At 40.5% G+C, this 21,555-nt stretch overlaps 1 protein-coding gene and 1 long non-coding RNA gene across 2 annotated transcripts in view; one reads left to right on the forward strand and one right to left on the reverse strand.

Moving 5' to 3' along the window:
- The window catches only part of PARD3B (par-3 family cell polarity regulator beta), a 531,684-nt gene extending 521,279 nt beyond the window's left edge, over window positions 1–10,405 (reverse strand). The window contains exon 1 of the mRNA XM_064434188.1: window positions 9,865–10,405. The gene's annotated coding sequence lies outside the window, so the exon portion shown is untranslated. The remainder of the gene's footprint in view (window positions 1–9,864) is intronic.
- A 335-nt stretch (window positions 10,406–10,740) lies between these two features.
- Window positions 10,741–21,555, forward strand: part of LOC135308778 (uncharacterized) — a 48,466-nt gene continuing 37,651 nt past the window's right edge. The window contains exons 1-2 of the long non-coding RNA XR_010369156.1: window positions 10,741–11,105; window positions 12,078–12,181. This is a non-coding gene — a long non-coding RNA (uncharacterized LOC135308778). The remainder of the gene's footprint in view (window positions 11,106–12,077; window positions 12,182–21,555) is intronic.

Consider the following 21,555-nt stretch of genomic DNA (forward strand, 5'->3'; position numbering starts at 1 on the left):
CCAAAATTATAATTTTCTTCTTAGAAACCTTGCCTTAGTGAATTTTCATTGTCATTCCATGCACACGTTAATACCTTTTGTGATTATGAGAAACAGCCTTGCATGTCTACAAGGCAGTTTTTAGTCAAGCACCAGGGAAATAACATTTTTAATATCTAGTCCCCTAATGCTGCTTAAATTAAATCAGTTTCTCTCCTCTCCCTTCTCTTTTCTTAATTCTGAGTGACCCTCCATACTCCTTTGAATTATATTATTTTTCTGTCTTCGTCTATTCTCAAAGTTTATAGTCCCTTGGTTAGAAAACCATAAACATCCAGCTCCTCTCATATATAACCAAGATTAAAGCTGTGTATATAAATCTGGCAGCAGAGTCGTATTTTTGCCCACTCTTGAATTGCAGCTGTATTTCTTCAGTAATGACTGAACAATAATTCATCATATTCACTTTTTCAATCCTCCATAATTATGTAAACCAAAATTGCAAAAAATATTTTTGCTGACAGGTGGCTATTGCAATTAAACACCTGAGAAACTCAAGTTATATCTGTGAAAAAATGGGCTTATTGATTATTTTCGTGTTATTACAAGTAATTCTGTGTCACTTGCATCACAATTAGAAGTTGTACAGTAGATCACTTGGAAAGAAAGGCGATTGAGTCAACTTCCCTCCACACTATGCTGTATAGTGTTGGTGATCTCTTGCTTAGGTATGTAGGAATCTAATCTGCCCTGTACTACTTGAAGCTCATTTATTTTCTGAGCCCCACATATTCTCCTGGACGTGTAACTGTGTTCAGCTTTATGGTGGATCCCACAGGTGTGCCTAGGCAAATCTGTGGACATGTGAATATACATATTGCGGGTGACATATGAATGTGCTGTAGAGGTTGCTGTCTTCATGGTCCCTGCACACCATTTCTAAAGCACAGCATTGCTAACTAAGGATAAACTTATCTCACCTGCTCATGTTTTCAAGGCCATTGCTGTGCTGGCTGCGACCCTTATTACTACTTCAGGTCCTATGGGAATGTGTGAAAACAAAGCTATGGATCCTTGCACAAGTTTTGCTGTGGGTTCTGTTTTGTTGATGCCGACCTACAGGTCACAGCATGGGCTTCTTGTGGCAGCCCTGGGAGAGAGGCACAAAGTCTAACACTGGTCAAACACTGCAGATCCCATTTCTAGATGGCCCTCCTTGGAGAGTCTGCCCCAGCAGCTCTCTGCACAGCAGTCTGTTTTCTCCTACTTCATTTCCAAGGGCTGCTTTGGCTCACTCTCCCCCCATTCCCTCCTTCCAAGCTGCACTTCCCCTCAAAAAACACCTTAGTAAGCTCTAGTCTCTAACCCACTTCAGACCTTAACAAGATGCTCTTTACCTATAAAAACAAGACACTGTCACTTGTCTCACTTTAAAGTGCTTTGTGTAGCACTCTTGTTCATGCTGCACATTAACTGCCTTTTACATTCCCTGCTGCACCTGCATCTCTCTCTCTGCCCCCAGTGCCCAGCCAGATGGGAAGCTGTATCCATCTCTCACACACACAGAGAAATCTGCAAGCAGAGTCTGGTCTTGCTGTCAGATAGTTCCACAACAAAGGCCTTCACTTTAAGTTAGATTAAATGCCCAAGGGGTTTAGCAGACTCATAGCCTCTGTTTTCACCCGCTCAGTCCAGTTTTTAAAATTCTGTACACCAAACACAAATAAAGAGTGATTGAAGCTAATCTCTGTTTTATCTAATTTTGGGGTACAGACTCTTAGTCTGCTGAATAAGCTTAGATGACCTATGTCCTAGAGAGAGTGCTTTCTGAACCTGAGCTTTCCCACAAATAAAAATAAATTACAGCTCCGTGGCTGCTAAAAAAAGGAAAAGAAAAAAAAAGAATATACTGTATTTTCAAGCCTAGATCTATAGGGAGAGGTATTGAGGTATTGTTTTGTACTGAGTCACACAAGATAGGCAAGGATTTGACACAGAAGTTTTTTTCTGAATGTGCATGCAGCCTGATCTGTATTTGAACTGAGATTTCATCTGCACTGAACATATTCATGATAATATATTAGCCTTAGCAGGAACTTCTTAATTTTAGTGACTGGAAGTTGTTACAAAGACAGAAAAATGCAGATTAGAGAGAAATTCCCTCTTAAAGGGTAGGGGGAAGGCTGGGGGAGGGTGGAGAAAAGAAAAAAAAGAAAGAAAAGAAAATAGAGGATGGAGCAGTAATTGGGCCCAAGCACAGAAGTCGGGCAAGTGAAAGCTATTTTCCTTCTGATTCAAATCAACAGTGAGGTAAGCAACTAATAAATAATGGAATCTCTACAAAAAGGCCAACTTTTCATCTTGTTGCAAACCTGCTGTCAGCATGGGAGAACGTCTGTAGAGTAGAGCCCTTGATTTATTCACACAGAGACCATGATTAGAATCAAGTTTCCTTATAGAAATTTGTCTTATGTACTCCTCCATCAACGAACTGCTTCTCAGAATCAGCTGACTATTCTCTGCAGTAGCTGGATGTTTCTCAGATGACAGCTAGACTTAGCAAATAGCGTGATGTCTTTGGGGAAGTAATCCAGGTCAGTCCCTCAGGCAGAGCTTCAGGCTCAGTCAGTGCTTCAGGCTCCAGCAGTGCTTCAGACTCCAGATCCATGTATAACACAATATTCAGTGTGTGCAGTTTGGTTCAGACAGAGGAACCGGCTTTTGTGTGTTAAAGGATGACAGCAGACAATTGAAAGACAATTCCTGAAACCTACCCTCAGGCATCACCAAGAAAGATCAGGTCTCATCTTCTGCTCAAGAAGAAAGAGATGGATGAAGCTGGAGGCCAAACAACCACCCAACTCCTTTAATCTTTAAAGTGTCTTGGCACTTGGGTAGTGCCTGATGCAGGTCCCGGACCTGAAGGCTGCTTTGTTTCATGCTTTGGCTAAAAGAAAATGAAGGATGAGTTCCCAAGGATGCTTAGGCCCATACATGACTCTCATTGAAGGCCAAAAGTCCTCCAGGTCAAGATACACGGAATGTGTTTTTTAGGGAGATACTCTCTAGTACTATGACAAATGCACTTGCCTAAATTTAAAAAAGGAAAAGCAGCAGCATTAGTTATCTTACAATTTTTCTCTTGTAATTTTCACCCTGGATGTGTGGAAAAATATTTTAAAGTTGTGAATGAGAAAACCAATCCTCCACCACAGTTGCTAATGACCAGGTCTAAGTTACAACCATATGGTCCAGCAAGTACTGAGCTTTGCTGTCAATCAAATTTCATTCCTAGTTTTGCCATGATTCATTGCTATGAGATCATCATACTTAATTTTCATGTTTCTGTTTTTCTTCCTGTGCTAGAACTCAGCAGTCTCTCACTAGATGCCTGGACCAAACTTAGAACAGGAAATGGGAAGGTATGTTGAAGTTCTTTACTTGCTATTGTCAAATGAGCAAGTGCTGTTAAACAGCATTGCAGCTGTTTGTCCTGGAGTTGGGAATAGGAGTGATGGGAACAGCATGCTTACATTTTGTTGCCAACTGGCCAGGGAAAAATAATATGTATGAAATATATGAATTGGAGGGGTTATATGTGAAACATGGCCTTGTAACTAGAGACTTGGGATAGCTACACTAATGCAGGTTTTTATGTGACTTGTGGTGAGTTGGTTAACAAGCTTTAAATTTAAGACATTTTTATTTACACACCTTATGGTGTTGTTAAGAGTGTAACTCATTAAAAGCTTAAGGCACCCACAAGCTGGTAGCAGAAGTGTCAGCTCAGTGCCTACAGCACACACATTCACGGTGAGTTGTGATAACTCTGCTCTGTGCTCATTCTTCTGAGAGTACAGAGTAAAGCTGTGAGAGGATGTAAGGACCAGGCTCACAACTGCGGTATTTATGGGCATTCAGAACTCACCCAAGAGACTTTACATCATTCTGTTTGCGGGCTGGTGCCTTTGCATGTTGTGCATGCACAAGACAGGAGAGAGCAAGGACAGCTAGCTGCTATATGAAATCTGGATCTAGATTAATTTCAAGCTGTTGCATTAAAGTGGTTTCCTTGCAAGAGAGCAATTGAAATAAGCATTTTTGTCTTTGACTTCAGATTGCTTAGGAGAGCACTTGAGTATTCTGTATGGAGTAAACAATACATATTAAAGTCTTTTGCATTATTTGCCTGCTCCTGGGTTGAGAACCTTGTGTATGTACATAAACCTGTGAAAAATAAATCCAAATGTGTCTTTGTGGCTTTTCCCCTTGACTTCTGGGTAATCGGGGCCCTTGTATAAAAATTTTCTTCCTTTATAATACCTCAAGATGCAGCTCCCTTTGGGAGTTCCCTAATCTGTATATCAGTGGCAATCCTATAATCCCATATAATTGTATTAGTCTCAATAGCAGATTAGCTCCAAGTGCCCCTACAGACAAGGAGATGTCAGCTCTGCTATTGTTTCCCACTTAATGTGATTCCAGACAGCAAAGAAGAAAAGCAGCTGAGAGCCCTCTGTCTCACATTACAGCCCACAGTTTCTAAACCAATTAAGAAAAAGGGATTTACAGTCAACTGGATTAAGGGCTCTGTTTATATTATCCCATATTTCTTTTTATAAAACCTTCCATTTTCTATCTAGCCTTGTAATCAACTACCCTTTTCTCTGCCTTTTGAAACACCCATCCGTGTCCTTACCTATTCATTTACCAATCCATCTCACATGTGGGATTTCAGCCATCTGTCTGGTTAACTTCACCAGCCCTCTTTAGTGCACATTTGTTTAGAGAACACATGGTGTATGAAGCATACCAAGTAATGCTGAGATTAAAACCAATGCTTGATTTCAGATCAGTTTCAAGATGACCTCACTAATGTAAGTACATTTGTGAGACAGTGTTTGGGCAAGTCTCTCCTTTCTGCTAAGTAAAACATTCTACCACCATCCTTATCAGAGCTAAACAATGCTGCTAGGTAAACAGGATCATGGTCAATCATTATTCAGCAGGAAAAGGGTACCTATAAAATCCTGCAACACTAATAGACAAAGAGGTAAAATGAAACTCCAGCAGGATAATGTTAATAAGATGGAAGATCAGCGTGGTCCTTGGTCTGGTCAACTGAGCAGCAGATCAAGGATAGGACTGACACTGCATTCTCACAGAGGTGTCTCTTCTGCTGTGACAGGAGGTAAAGGTTGCTGGAGGACATGGGCTAAAACACAATTTCACCTAATAGACAGCAGCAATCAAGACCCTGGGATTTAGTCACCACTATGGTTTCTGCTGCTAGAAATACATAGAAAAATTCCTACATCACCTACCAACAGTAATTGTTTTTTTGCTTACTTGATAAAAATAAATCAATAAAATAAATTTAGCACAGTTCATATTGCCCAAATCTGTTATCATGGAGGGATGATACCTTGCATTCCCTTGAATTCCTAATTCAGCATGAATTTACATTAATGGGAATTAACATGTGGAGGTGACTGTGATTTTATGTGCTTTCCTAGATGGAAGTTGCCCAGTGAATATGGTTTTTTAATGTTTTTTTCTTATGACAAAATTAGTTTGGGGCTGTCTTTCTTCTGAATGGAGATTCTTTTACTATTGAATACCATTTCTCAAAAATATTTTTTCCCAATCAGTTTAATATTTAAACAGGTTTAAATTTTAAATCTTACTGTACAAATCTACTTAGATTTTCAAATTACAGTAATACTTCACCAGGTTTCATTTTTAAGGCAATGTAATATGTATAATTCATTCCATGAATCTTAGATCAGGTTGATATTATGCTATAGTGCAATTTGCTGCCTTGCAGTGAAGTTTTACACCTGAGTTCTTCCACTTCAGGCTGTAGCTTTATTACAAAGGGCTTTAAAAGAAATAAAGATGAGAAATGAAGTGTTCCAGTAGCTGGAGAGCCCCATAACCAATGGCTCTTTTACCCCTTGTGAGTGCTTGTGGAGTGCTCATGGCAAAGTACTCCTCCACCTCACAGTTTCCTTGGGGCAAAGAGAATCTTTCATTGAATGAGTTCCCTTCATTACACCTTTGAATCAGCTATGTTCAGAGAAAAGCTCAGGGAAAAGGATAAACAACTGAGACTGTGAAAGGACTGATGATGTCCAAAAGAAAAAGCAAATATGCAGAAGTTTATAGAAGCCATGATTACTTTCCAGAACTTCCAGAACAGTCGGGTCCCAAATGTCATGTATTTAAATATGGTATTCTTTTTTTAATTTTTTTTTTTTTTTTTTTTTTTTTGCTTTAGTATTTCTTGTTCCTAAAGCCACCAAACAAAACCAGTAAGAAAAAGACAGAAGTGCCTGAGTTCCAAATAAGCCAATGAACTCAGTGCTTAGAGACACCCCAGCTATTGTAACAATGTCTGTTCCAGGTCTTCTCTGCTGCTGAAACACTGACCTCAGTGAGTACCACTACAGGGTTTGCTAAAGTTTCCCAGTATTCCAGAACAACAACTGCTGGCAAACCCCTTTGATAACCAGTCAGCAAGGAGAATTACTCAAGCTGGGCACCTAAAAATGGATATATCCCAAATAACAAATTAATTCTGACCCTGGACCAGCTGGGTGTTGCTTGTGTGACAGCAGTTGATTCAGGAGCCAGATGGCAAATGAACCTTATACTGTTACATGATGATGGAAAATCATTCAGAATCCAGATGGAGCTGGATTGCCAGTTTGACAGTCTTAATGCAGGCTACTTAGCACCTATTTTCCAACAGTGGCACTATTCTCTCCAATGCTCAGAAAGCCTTTTGAAGCACTAAGAGTGAACACTCCAGGCTGGCCTAAGGATGTAAGAAGGCGTTAGCATTAAGGTGAACAGGTGCCAACACTACAGCATTACTCAGGTTGTCAGGCCGTGGTTCTGGCCTGCCCTAGCAGAGCTGTTATAATCAGCACTGTTGCAAGCTACATTTTTGCTCATAAACATTCACAAGATTTATTAGAGCAGGCACAAGTTGTAAGCATAGCTTCTGAAGCTTTCAGGCAGTAGCAATCTGGAAAAATTGATGTTTACACAGAAATCCTGCACCGTTCATAATTTGAAGATGCTGCTGCCATGGTGTATTTCTGTCAGCTTGCCCAGAATCAAATATCTCAGTGATAACCAAGGGATGGGAACATCCAACTCATCATGGGGAGGTGAATCAACTGAATACAGAAATACTTGGTTGACAAAGAAAGGAGGGGCATTGGAGGCTTTATTAAAGAGATCATCTGTACTCACCTTCAAGGATATTTCCTCTCTCTTCATACTGTTCTTCTGTTTTTTAAGGCAGACCAGTTGAAAATTTCCAGAATTTTGTAGCTGTTTGGAAGATTCTGGTCTTACCTTGTTTTCCTTGGTTTTGTATTAGGGGGAAAAAAGTGGTATGGTGACATTAAAACAGGCATGACCAACATCTTAAAACCAGTGAAGGGACATTTAATACAAGTTTACAAAATCTGCTTTACCCTTTTGTACAATGAAAGCCTGAAAGACAGTATAGATTTTTAAGAATTAGCTAATTTCAACCTGCTTTTTACATTAGGAATATCAGGATTGGCACCTCTTGTCTACTGTAGTTTTGTAGAAAGTCATGCAAGATATTTAACATTCCATCTGTACTGACCCTTTAGCACTAAAACTCAGTGTTTTCATGGGGAAAAACAAATTGCAATGAGTTTTAAACAAGCTGAGGAGAAACCTCATCCCTTCTGACTGTCCCACTTCCAGTCTTGTGGGTTTTATACTGTGATGATTTTGGTAACCAGTAATTGTGTAATTTTCCTGGGATGAAAGTAGCTGACATTTTCACATATGAAAAAGCTGTGCATGGAGGTAGGGATAACCCTTAAAGAAAGCAAACATTTTTTCAGACAATTCTACTACATCATAAGAAACAACCCAAAGCCACATCATTGTGCATTTTGTCTGATGCCATTAGCCTAATAACACAACAGAAAGAGTTCCTTGATAAATCAATTATTTGTCTGAGCTGCCCTCTGCACAGTATTTCTGAGACTTACCTCTTATCCATCTTCTCTTAACCAAAAAAAGGAAGATTGATATAGCTTACATTGCAAACATCGTGAGACAACAAGTTATATATCTTTACATATAATAAATGTGTAGGAGGCTTTCCTCTACTACCTTTTTCCCCCTCACAGCATCCCTGGTTGCAGGTTTTTTTTCTGAAGAAGTCTCCTAGTTATTAAATCCTACTGGCAAAGCAGTGGGTTAAATGCATCCAAAAGGTTTTTGGGCAAGGTAGGGTTTTTTGCTGAGAAATAGTCTACTAGAAATAGTCTACTGGTAATATCTGCATAATGAATTAAGCAAGAACCTGGAATGCAAACCTAACATTTATTTTCTAGTACCCAACACTATTTTTCTAGTGTGAAAAAGTCAGTCATGAGAAATACACTCTCAGTTCATCTTCTGTGTTGAGTAATGTTGCCAATACACTGATACCTACTTCATAATGTTCCCTCTTGCATTTACTGTGGGTGTTCTCCTGGCTGCAAAGTTTTTCCTGGCCACATTTAAACTTTTTGAACATACATAAATTTTATATTTTAGATCTAATAGTTACTATAAAATCTGTAGGTAATAAAAAACAGGCAACCATAAAAGCAGGTTTTTTTACCTTGATTGTGATGAAGATACAGCCTGCCTTTACGATTAATCTTTTATAGGTTGTAAAGCACACAGATTATATGGCATATGAACCCACAGAAAATACCACATAGCAGCAATCTAATACACATCACCAGAAACAATTTAGCAGTAAATTTTTTCCTGTTAACTAATAAATGCCACAAATATCCACCTTATATGTAAGTCTTGCTGGATATCAGGGCACGCTGTCGAGTTGTTTGGGGATATGGATTGGATTTGGGAAATAAAGGAATGTGAAAAACAAACAGGGTCAAGCAATTAAAAACTGAAGATGCAGAGGAGATTTTAATATGTGGGTTTAGTTATATTTTCCATTTAAATTTGCAGCTGAAATTTCCATTTCAGCTTGCAACACCCTGTGCTAGTGCAAAACAATGAGAAAATGCCATGGACTCTGAAGAGGTGAAACACTGTTGCCTGAATTTAAAAAAGAAGTGCAGAAGAAGAGCATTGGCAATGAGCAGCTTGCTGGATGCTTACAGTGCCCTACCTTTTAGCCAGTGGGTTTAAGATGCTTGGAATAGAATAGATTTAAAAAAACAAATGGATACACATTATGTTCCAACTACATTAAGGTAATAAAAAGTACTCAAAAACTAAGTAACACAAATAAAAGTGCTTCCAGTTTGCTCCCTTACAATGATTTCCATTCCTTTAATGCTCTTCCTGTTCCAATAATTCCAATTACAAATATGGCCAGTAAATTTTTCTAGTAATTAGGGGTGTATATTGATTGATTTAGCTAGACAGGTTTGTCTAGTAAGCACAGATAGTTTTAATTCCAATGCTTTTACACAAATCTATAGATATTTAGAAATTCATTATTTTTAAGGTTTTTTAACAAATTCAGTCCATGGAGGTAACTTGGGCATGAGTGTGAACTGGCAAAATCTGTAAACTTTCAAGTTTGTTATTGCTCTGTGTGTACCTGAGAGCTCAGTGAGGTAACAGGGACACAGGGCCTGATTCTCTGAAGACTCATTCACTGTCAGAAGTAATGGCATATTCTCTGTGATTCAGCATCTGTTAAACTAAATTTTTCTCAGGTCTGTGCATTCAAAGGACCCTTTTAAATTTTTTTTCCACTACTGCATTTAAGACAACCCACCAAGTCTGCCATTTCTCTAGTAACTGAGAGCTAGTACAAGGCCAGTGTCTGAGGAGGAAGCAAGACAGGAGCAGACTTACCTGGCTTGCAGGCTTTTGGACACCTTCAGCTTTATCCTTTGCATTCTTCTTGCAATTCCTCAGACAGATGCATCCCAGCCATGAACTGTGCAAGGAAGCAGCAGCACCTGTCTCATTTCACCCCGCTGCTCACAGCATGAGGATGCAGAGGACAAGTTCAAGGCCTCTCATGCTGCTGCAGGACTTCAGCATGGCATCATCACTTCGTGTCAAATACCTTAAAGTCTCTCACTCACAGTCTGGCACAGCTCAGTCAGCACAGCTTCTAGGATTTCACCTGCTGTGTGTCATTGTTGTCATGAGAGAGCAGGGATGGGAGTAGACTCCAATCAGTCAGTGCATTCACTCCCTTTCTACACCTCGGCAGTGTCAAAGTAGCCCAGACTGAGACCACAAGATCACCCCTCACAGCCAGACCTCGCACACAGAAAGTTCTGGGTGCCCTGGTCTGTGCCCATCTGCACACTTACTGCCTCATCTGCTCCTTGGGCCTTTCCAAACCAGGGCTCTGCTCCCCTCGTGTGGGAACTGACCACTGTGGCTTGCCCTCACGAGTAGCCCTGCCGCCATCCTGCAGCCTCTGTGGGCAGCAGACTTGACAACACACTGGGGTCCCTGCCGCCATCCTGCAGTCTCTGTGGGCAGCAGAAACTTGAGGAAACACTGTGAGTCCCTGTTGTGTCCCCACCTTTTTCTGTGCCAGCTGCACTGCCCTGCTGCCTGATCCCAGCAGCCTTTCTCCCAGGCTGCCGTGCCTGCTGCCACAGGCACACAGTTCACCTGGCAGCGGGCAGCCATGTACCTCAGGGTCAGCGGCAGGGCCAGCGCCCCACTGATTCCCAGAGGGGCTGTTGGGAAGTGCCTGGCACTACAGAGACAGGGAATGGGCTCCACCTGAGGAGAAGAGTGCCTGCCTTTTGCTGAGGAGATGGCAGCTAGTGCTATGCTGAGGAGAGGGGTGCCAGGGCCTGTCAGTGCCGGCTGAGGGGATGAGCGCTGCCTCAGCAGGAAAATGGCGGACAGTGCCCTGCTGAGGAGATGGCCTCAGGTGCCTGCAAAGGTGACAGGTGCTGCCTTCCTGAACAAATGGATGACAGTGACCCTCTGAGGAGATGGATGGCAATATCCTTTGAAGAAATGGCTGCCAGTGCCTGCCAAGGAGATGTGTCCTGCCTTGCTGAGGAAATGGGTAGTGATGCCCTGCTGAGGAGGCTGCTGGTGACACAGCAGGAAGACGCCAGGTAACTGCTGGGTGGTGTGTGGCACCCTCAGGGGTGGTCTAAACAGCAATCTTTTTTGGGGGGTCCCTCAGGAGTCGAGCTTATCCACACAAGCCCTCTGTGTTCACAGTGTTGACAAAAAAGGGGAGAAGCTTGTGTTTGCTGTTGCTTTGCTGTGGATTTAAACAGTGTGTTTTAATATCATTATAAATCCTTCATAAAGCAGTGAGCAACTGCATGGACACAGGTATTGGAACCATTGCAGGCTACATAAACCAGAAGGCATAGTAAAGGCCATGGTGACAAGCCATTACAAACAGAAGCCCTTCTCAGGCAGAGCTGCATTCTTCAGATTGTGATTTACAGGAAGTAGTTGAACTATTTGAAATAATTAACCTATTTAATGAATTGAGCTTCATACTCACTTTTCAAATTGTCATTGAATACACTCTGGGTTTTGTAAACATACTTGCAATTATTTCAGAAGTGGCTGATAAGGGTTGTCATCCAATACATTTCTCATTAATTGTTTGCTGCTCTAGTTTGAGAGCAGACTGTCTTACTCTATCTGTGTGCTTGATGGCCCAAGTTTTATAGCATTCCTCCAGAGCTCTCAGGCCTTTTTCAGCTTGTTTTTTGAACAGTTCCTCCATAAGTACTCATGTAAATATGATATATCCATTTGCACACAGTTATAAGCCATTCTTGAGCATTTTGAATGGGTTTTTACAGCTATAAAGCAGCTAGTGTGCATGTTTGCAGAATAATAGGAGAGAATTTGGATGGAAGTGAGACTACCACTCAAAATAAGCCATTTTGTTCAAACAAATATGCTCCCCCTTTCTCTTCCAGTTTTCATTTAAGAAATACAAAGATATTATTTACTTGGTCCTGCTCTAGTACAAAATAATTCTTACAGTGTTAAATAGATCCAACTCTACCATTCAACTGTGTAATCAAAATATATTTCAATTATGTAAACATAATGGCTAGATGAAGAGTCTGTGAAATTCCTTGCGACAGTACCACAAGGCTCTGGGAATGGCTTGTTGGGAGTGGAGAGAATATGCTGAGACCCCACTGCTTCCCTTCCATGGGTGAGTAGCATCAATCTGTATGTGACAAGATGTATGTAAGATTATGGGGGCTGCTTTTTTCATTATACTCTGAAAAACTTGGAGAATCTAGAGTCCTTCAGCATCACTTTGTGTGTTTATATACAAAAATAAAAACCAGACTATTCCTTTCTGTTAACTGTAGCTCCCAGATTGCAGATATATTTTTCATGCTCACTTCCTTTCCCAAACACTTTTTCTTTCAAAAATTAAAAGCATATGAATTCAAAAGTATCTCAGAGAAGCAGCCAAAAATCAGGTCATAGGAGCACTCAGATGGTAGAGTCTCTATTACCACTGTGGTTTGAGCTGAGGAGATAGAAATCTCTCTGAGTGGCTTTGCATTCTCTGACTTCAAACAATGTTGTTAAAATGTAGCACGATTCTTAGGATTCCTGAGCAAAGCAAGGTTTTGTCTCATTCTTCTGCATTAACTATTCTCTCCAAAGTTCTGAAGTCTTTGGGATGTGGTATCTTATTTTACTGGTTGCTTTATACCAACGATAAAGTGTTTATGTTGCTGGAGTTAAATATCACTTAAGAACTTCAAAGCTGCTCCTTTGAGAGGAGGGTCTTTGACTTTACATCTGGGTGGAGAACACACATGGAAAGGGTTACCATGAGAAACAGTTTTTCCCAGCTGCTGCCTTTCTTAAATTACTGTAGCAGCAGCAGCCACAGTTATTCACTTATGCCAAACATTGTTTTTTGGCATATTTCAGCCTGATCAGTTCCTTGCAGGAATTCCCACAAGGGTAGAAGGGATATCCAGCTTGTTGAAGCCTCTTTTAAATAATTTAAGATGGCTTTGGCAGTTTCTGTAGCTTAAGTCAAGACTGGAAAATGGAATCTTCCAAAGTCAATAGCTATATTAAGTATGGAAAGGAACTTATGTAAATAGTTGTTACCACATTTTGAGTAACTCTGCATTTTCTGAAATGAGATACCTGTCTTTTGCATCAGATATCTATGTGGCTTAAATAATATGTAGTCATTGTTCTTTTGCCTCCTACTTTTGGCTGGTGTTACTATTGTTTTGTCAAGAAATAATCTTAGATTTTTGTTAACTTCAGCATCGCTATTTATCACAAATTCATTGGTAGGGTGAAGAGAAAAAACCAAGCCTGGCTCCTCATTCTAACTGCTTAGCAATGAAAATGTGTCTTAATTATATTCAGTTCCTGCACAAAAGGCTTAGTCACTCAAAGTTAATAAGACATAATGGCTGCCCACCCCACAGAGTGCTCAACCTGCCATGCTGCTCCTGCTCTGAGGCAGCTGTGTGATGGACAGAGTTGAGAAAGGCAGCAGCAAGAGTGGCTCTGAAGATAATTGTTAGCAGATCTGAGTACCTTAGATTTCACTTGCTCATTTGAAAACAACCAGGGCCCCTTTAACAGCATTCAGGAAAATTTCTCAGAAGAGCAGACTCCTGCTCCAAACAATGATTAGCACCATGCCTTCATTATGTCAGCTGTAATGACAGTTACAGCTCCTTTTGATGTGCCTTGCACAGCCTGGCCTGGCCTGTCGGATCCAGCAGGCAGCTGGATGCCTAGGTGGGCAAGAGTCTGCTCTGTGATTCCTGTAGACTTGCTAGTCTAGTTTGGATCAAGACCTAAACAGAACAAGACATGTTCCCTCCAATGTTTGAGACTTTTCCTGTGGAAGTACGGTGGTTCTGTCTGCTCACTGACAGCCCAGCACAGCGCCGAAGAGGCCTGGTGGAGGAAGAGACACAGGCAGCCAGTTGCCCATGGCAACTGTAGTCCCATGCTCTTGCTGGTTTGCAGTCCCCTGCAAAGCTACAGCTCTGATTGCTGATGGCTCCTGTTTTTCTGAGAGAACAGTGTGTGTGTGTGTGTGTGTGTGTGTGCGTGTGTGTGCGTGTGTGTGCGTGGAGATCTCTTTACTGGGATGGAGAGAAATGGGAGAGCAGAATTGGCTGTATGGGCAGCAGTCTTTGTTGCCCAAGCTACTGTGTAGTCAGCAGCAATGGGAACAGCAAATTCAGATTCTCCAATCTTTTCTCTCAGGCTTTACTATCCCACCTTAGCAGCCTAAGAGCACCCCAACTTCCTTTATCTGTCCTTGGGTCAGGAAGGTTCAATTTTACATTTGTTACAGGGAAGCCTTGAATTTATTCTCAACTCAAGCATTTGATAAGCTGCATCTCCTTGTAGTCCAGGAAACTGATCTAGAATCTAGTTAAATTTAAATGTCTGACTAGTATCTCACTTTCATTCTTAATCCTGAAAGGAAACAGGAGGGAATTGCTCTTGGAGTGTACAAGTAAGGAATTGCTGCAGGAAGTTCTTTTGGCTGGAATTCAGAAGGCCAGACTAGATAATTAGGGTAAGCCTGTTACAAATCCATGAAGCATCATGATGGAGGTGCTGGAAATGTGCTAAAGTTAAATCCTCTATAAGCCTATTCCTCTTTTAATTTCAGTTTTTATTTTTTGCTAAGTAAACCCTTTCTTGATCATAGTTAATGCCTTCTTAAGAGATCAAAAGAATTATTTTAAAGGACACTGCTTACTCACAAAATTCATTATGGTAATGCTCCATCATACTTGCCAAGCTGCTGTCTCTTTGATCTGCTGCTGTGGCCTTTTGTCTGTTTCTGCAGTTAATCTACATTTTGTTGGTGTCAGGTTTTTCCATATTTTACATCTCTGTTTTATTCAATATTATAGTAACCCTGTGGAATTCCACCATCTAGTTTTGAAGTTTATTTCGGTTGAAGATTTTAAAAATTACTCCGTTTTGAAAAAAGTAGGAGCCCTTGATTGATTATTGATAGAATATTTGCTATTTTTTTTATTCAATAGTGTAATCTAGTAAACACAGTTTCCTGTAATATGGGCTGCTGATCTCATAGATGGGATTTATTTGTATATTTTAATGGATTTGGCTTATTTTGATAAGGAATCTTGTGATAATTCATTCTTGTCAAACAGTTTGGGTCGTCTTATATGACACATTCCATGTGAGTCAAATTTAACAAAAGCCTTTTTCTTCAATATCTTCACATTACTGCTTTTCATTGTCACATCACTTTTGTTCTAATTTATTTTTAGTGGATGTTAGTACTTATGAATGGCAGTAAGATTGACAGCCCTAGACACTCCTGCTTACTATGAGAAGAGGACCTTGATAACATAGAGAGTATTCAACAGACAGCTTGAAATATGATGCAATGACAAAAATCACTAAGATACTGTAATTTCCGGCTATGAAGTATACCCAAAGGACAGCTTAGGTCACAGAGGTGTGAGGAGAGTCCTGTAACTTTAAAGCAAGAAATTACTCTGAATAAACTGACGAGGTAAAATTTTAGTGAAATACATGTGACAGTCTGTATAGATAGAAATTTCCCACAGTTTGATTAGAGGTGGACTAACAGCTTGTGCAAATAGCTTTTTCCTCAAGAAATAGATACTGCATCCATGCTGCTGAGGGAGATTTTGGAGAAATCAGTCAATGAAGCAGTAATAACAGGAATTGACATACATGAACTATTTTGGCCATGACAAAAGCACAGGGGTTTTGAACAGCAGCTTCACAGGTTGTGAAGCAGTTTTTCCAAGAGGATGGGTGACTCTACTTAACATGAAAGATTCCTATGAGAGTTTGTTTGAGAAGGACCATATAAGTCATTAAAAAATCCTACAATCACTTGGAGTTCAGTGTCCTTAGGGATACCAACGACTTACTAGTTAGTGTTCCATTGTAAGAAGAGAATCCCCGGAAGCAGACAGTACCAGTCAAGAAAAGGCCTTTCACATAACAAAGGATCTGGCTGAAGGGTCAAAATGACATAGAGGAGCAAAATGTGTGAAAGTAGATGAAAGTGTGTTGGCAAACACAGAACAGAAAGAACACTTGTGACTTTGCTTTTCCCTGTCACTGCGGTTTCTGCCCAGGATGTGTGACCAGAAATGAATAGAGTTCACGCTGAAGCATACCATTAATTTATAGAGTGGTGTTACAAAAATATAATTGTTTTTCTGCCCTCTTTCTCATTCATCATTAATGTTCCTTTCCTTTTTCTTTTTTTTTTTAAAGAAATGGCCAGATGTTTTCCACTGAGGATGTCTCAAACATACTTAGGGTGTTGGGATTTTTTTTTTTTTTTTTTTTTTTTTTTTTTTTTTTTTTTTTTTTGCATTTCTCTTGGGTGGGGGTGGTTAATTTTTTTTTCTAGAGTAGTAAGAACTGATTTAGAACCCAGCTGTCTTGTTAAACCTGCCAATGTCCTCATGTAACAGAACAAAAGTGTATGTGAGGTTCAAATAATTTCTTCCCATTTCAAGCCTAGCTCATTTGAAGAGTGTTAGTGTTGGCTGACTGGAGTGCAGGGATAGAGCAGTTTGACTTTCTCATTTAAGATCATGTAAGGGGAATTACTCCAACCTAAACACATTCGTAAGTCTTACAAGTTCTTTGATTGTAGGAAGAAATCTGGATATTCTGGAAAGTTACAAGTAAAGGAACATGGGAAATAAGGAGCCTTTTTAGCAACTCAGCATCCCACCAGGATAAGCTAATTTTTTGGAATTACTTCAGTGTTCCGGTAGACCAGGTTTAATTATAGACCAGACTGCCTTTTGCTGGTTTTGAAGGCATATGTATCTTTAGAAATCTGTGGACAGTTTCAGCTACAAAGAATTTGAAGAAATGATTGTCTGAATTTTCATAATAAAACACAGTAATTTAATGAAATCTCTCCCTTATTTTTACTCTTTTTTTTTTTACTATTTTTTTCCCTTATGAAGTTTCAGCTGAGTTGAGGGTCTGAGGGCCTCATATCACAGTTACACAATAGAGGTTTTGCCACAGTTATTCTGTTTGGAGACATCATCATTGTCAACATTAGTTAGTAACACTTTTTAGCCAAAACTTTGCTGGCCATTGGAACTTATTTCACAAGTGTGATCTACAGAAAGCTAATTTCTTATTATAATACACCATATGTAATATACAATGGTATTCCAAGATATAATCTTATAGGAAGCAATAGACCAAGCTCTTTCAAGCCTGATAAGGTAGTTTTTAAAGATCTTTAATGTTGAGAGGAGGAGCATTTAAATGTGCTCTGCTGTTTTGTAGGACAATAATATAAAATATTACTACTCTGGGAACACAACTTTACATACCTACATCACTGTCTCAATTCTGTGAGTACGTTTAAGGATGTGGTATTCACATTGTCCAGATTTCTGGAGCACATATCTCTGCAGTGCTACATACATGATACTGTTTCATAAAACACACTGTAAATTTTTTTCTTGTTCTCAGCAGGCCTGCTTATACCTGCAGGCTGTAAACAGGGAAGAAAAACAATGCACATGTCCTTTAGCAGCATTAAAACAGATTTGGAAGAGTTTTAGGGGCAGGAAAACCACAGAGAAAATGCTGTGTTACTGAAATGGACATCTTCTACCTAATACAATAGGTAAATATGTATTTTGGGCCTCAACTCCTAAAGATAAAAGTGTGACATGTGCCCAGTCTTTCCCTTTGATTTGTTTTAGATCTTTAGAAATTCTTAGCCACTGGACTCAGTGATTTAATGAGCTTTGAGACTGCTGAAACTGGGCTTTCACGTCTATGGTACATCCTTTGCTATCTGCACTCATGTTGTCACACAAGTTGGCTGGCAACTTGTTGTTAGCTCTTTGTGGAAGATATTTCCCTGTGTAATCTACTGGTGAATCTACTTTTATAAGTGCTGCCTATTACATTTCACTCAAAATGAAGGGGGTTAGTGAAAGCCTGACATTTAAGCTGTGTCAGCTCACCTGGTGTCTGTGGCCATACAGGGCATGCTTATGCAACAGCTCAGTTGATCTGGTGAGTTGCAAAAGGCAGTTCTGTTGCACAGAGAGCATGGTGGGGAAGCACAGGTGGGAAAGGTAAACATGTCTTCCTCAGCTGCCATCCCAAGGGGACCTTTTTTTTGGGACTTATCCTTCACACACCTGTGCAGGTCAAATAAGAAACCTTGGAGTAGGACAGGAAGGCATAAAATGAGGTGCTATATTCTCCCACAGACTGCAATTCTACAATAGAGTCTCAGGGCTCATACACTCTGTTTCCTGTCTGAAGCAGAAGCTGTAATTCTGAGTCTTTCCAAGCAATGAGGTGAGCTCCTGATGCATTTGGCTCCTTGGCAACCCTCTGGCTACAATATGCTACAGGCAGTCTAACACTACAGCTCTCTATCATTTTGTTCAAGGAGCAGGGGCTGAAAACTCAGCAGCTTTAGTATGCATGTCACTGTCTCTAGAACTGGGCACTGACCCTCTTTATTGTTACCAGTAAAATTAAACTGATGCAACAGTCTTCCATGGCAGGTTTCCAGCCCTCTGTTCTTCTTGAAGCAGGGGGGGATTACCCTGTCCTTAGAGAGAAAAAGGACTGGATGCTTTCCAGGAGGGAAGGAAAATCCTCCTGTGACCACTGTGAATTTGTAGATGAACCTATCTCCTTCCAAAAGAAGAAACTTCCTGTAAATACAGTCAGGCAGTGCTAGGAGAAATAAATCATAGACTATAATGGGGATATTCCCTTTTCTCTCTTCAACAAAGATAGCATCTATGTTTAACCATAAAAGGCATGTGTACTTCTCTCCTGCATACTAAATAGGAACTGTGTGACTCATGTGTTTCTTAGAGTCAGAAGACTGATACATCCCTGCTCTTTGATTTCTAATTTCTTACTGAGCAATACAGCAGAGTAGCAGATGTGCCAAGAAAGATGCATCCAGGTGGAAAGGGGAGACCAAGGCACTTATGTTGCCCCAGGTCATAATATCACCTGGGAAAAATATTGTGTCATCAGGGTTTATCTGCAGTTGTGAATAACGGAGCTGACAGCATGGCTCTGTTTTCCTGTGTGAGGATTGGGTTTTAAAGTAGTGGCAGTTTTGGAAATCCAGGCATCGAGTCAGGGAGTTTTTTGTTTTTCTTGCAAGCTTTTGCACTTAGATACTTGGGGGCAGCTGCTCTGAGCTTGCTGGGGGTAGGAATGTGCTCTCTAGTATATCCAGAGGAAAGTCTTACCATGAAAACTTTATCAGAAGTTCTATTCTTGATTTTATTCCAGATTTCAGGGGAACTTCAAGCAAGGACACATCTGTTTTGTGCTGTCTCTGGTTCTTTCCTCTGACCTCGTGGAGGGCTAATGTCCACCATTAAAGGCAATGAATATCTTGCATTAATCTCCATGTGCAAAGCATTTCAGGTCTCTCTAATCATCTGTTCCCTCACATGCTGGCTCACATGAGAGGACTCACAGTGCAGGTCCGTGGCTGAGGCAATGGGCTGTGCTCAGATACATTCCAAAATAAATGCTGAGGTGCCAAAGCACAGGTAGGTAGTGGAGTTCATAGTGGCCCTGACTCTGGCATGTAATTTCATGTATTTTTTAGTGGGCCAGGGAACAGTCTAATCCAAAGAGGAACTTGGAACCCTAGACAAAGACTAGCTCTGGTTTGGTGGTGTAGAGTAGCGCAGACACTTGCAGCAGGTGGGACTTGCCTTGGTGAAGCATTTGGGTGCTGAGAAGCTCTGCCCTTAATTTCAATCCTGATGCAGAAGGGCTTTTGCTGACCTCGGTAGCCACAGGTGCTTGCTGGGACAGCATGAATTCCTGTATGTCTACTCTAAGTCAAGAAGCAGCTAGAAACTTGCATATTAGCCAACTTCTTTCCAGAAATACTGGCCAGGAAAGCCTTTGAGCTTTTAGGTAAAGGAAACAAGCCAAAATCAGGAGGAATACAAGGCAGTGCTGGGCTTTTGTTCATACTCTGTTCTATTTAAGTCCAGCACAAGCACTGTGAATTGTGGATGATAAACTGAACACAGAGTTGATGTCATACAAAAACATACACATATATATTTCTTGCCCCTCTTTTCCCTTCTGCCTGAGCAGTGAACACTTTTTCAGATGTGAAGTGCTTGGTTTCAACATCAGCATTTTTCACCAAAGATGAGCTCTGCCCATATTTGGCATTGATCTCTCATTTAGACCTTCCTAAAAACCAGAATGGAAGCTTCTTACGGAGCCCTTTTTGAATAATGTTATTTGGCAATTTAAGCAGCAGAGGCAAGATAGGGAGGGGGGGAAAGGCATTTTCTTCCAGTGTTAAGTGTTGCTTCTATATTTTTATGGCTTCTGAAGTCAGACAGACACTGTTGCTTGGTCCCAGCTGGACACTAATTCCTGCTGGGATGGCCTCATGGCAGCTTTCAAAGTGCTCTGAAGCTGAATTTGTAATTGTAACTCAGAGCATATCAATTCCCTTTCCTTTCTGTAGTGAAATTTAGGTTCTGTTACAGGCATGAAGATGTCCCAATGAACTAGCAGCATATAAACACCAGAACCTGCCAGGCACCAGAAAACAGTATCACATGGGATGGTTAGCTGGGATTTGGGTAGATATGTTAAAATGAAAGAAGTGCATATAATAGAGCTTCAAATAGCTGAAACTCACCTTTCTTCATCTGATTGGTCTTATAGCAATGACCACAAGGGCTTTTTTGTCCTTGTGGTTATTTAGTCAAGGTTAAGAATGATTTCCAAATATTTCTCCTTTATTTTTAACTATGGCCTGCTGCATTTTGAAACATCCTATTCCTCTACTACTTGTCTTGCTTAGCCATGTAGCCTTAGATAATTCAGGAGTGGTCATCCGTAGCCTCTCAGATAGTGGTGTCTTTGACATCCTGTGAAAGTAAGTCTGTCATGCAGCTTACCTATCAAAATAAAACAGGATGATTTGTCTCTTATTAAATTCAGGGTCAACTAAAAAATACAGAACAATAGGTCCAAGCTGTAGGTGTACCCAGGACTCAGGAGTGTACTGTCCAAGTATTTAAAAGCTAAACTGAGCAGAATGAAAGTGCTACTCTATCTCTGTGCTCCATTACTGGACATCCTCTCCTAGTACTTCATTTCACACTGGTACTTCCTCTTCTTTTCAAAGGCTTTTGAGCAATGGAGCAGTCAGTAATACTGCCACTGAAAGTATCCTGTTTGGAATCCAAATTGAATTGGACAGGAGCAATTCAAAGCTGGCATTTCAGGCCATATGCAGACTCAAGCAGATCTTTTAAGCAGTGATACTTAGACTTCTTTCTCACAGTTCCCTTATCAATTGTTACACCTAGAAATGTGCTTAAAAATGGAAAGTGTCTGGTGAGCAACTGAGACATCTGGCTATGTGTGTCATGTCCCATTGTCCATCCCCCACACCTCCACACCCAAAAAGAACACGTCTGCTCCTTTCGGGAATTGAAATTTTATGTTTTATGATAATTGCAACCATTTTCTGGCCTGCTCAGTCTA

Source organism: Passer domesticus, chromosome 10 (genome assembly GCF_036417665.1).
Source record: "Passer domesticus isolate bPasDom1 chromosome 10, bPasDom1.hap1, whole genome shotgun sequence".
Classification (NCBI taxonomy): domain Eukaryota; kingdom Metazoa; phylum Chordata; class Aves; order Passeriformes; family Passeridae; genus Passer; species Passer domesticus.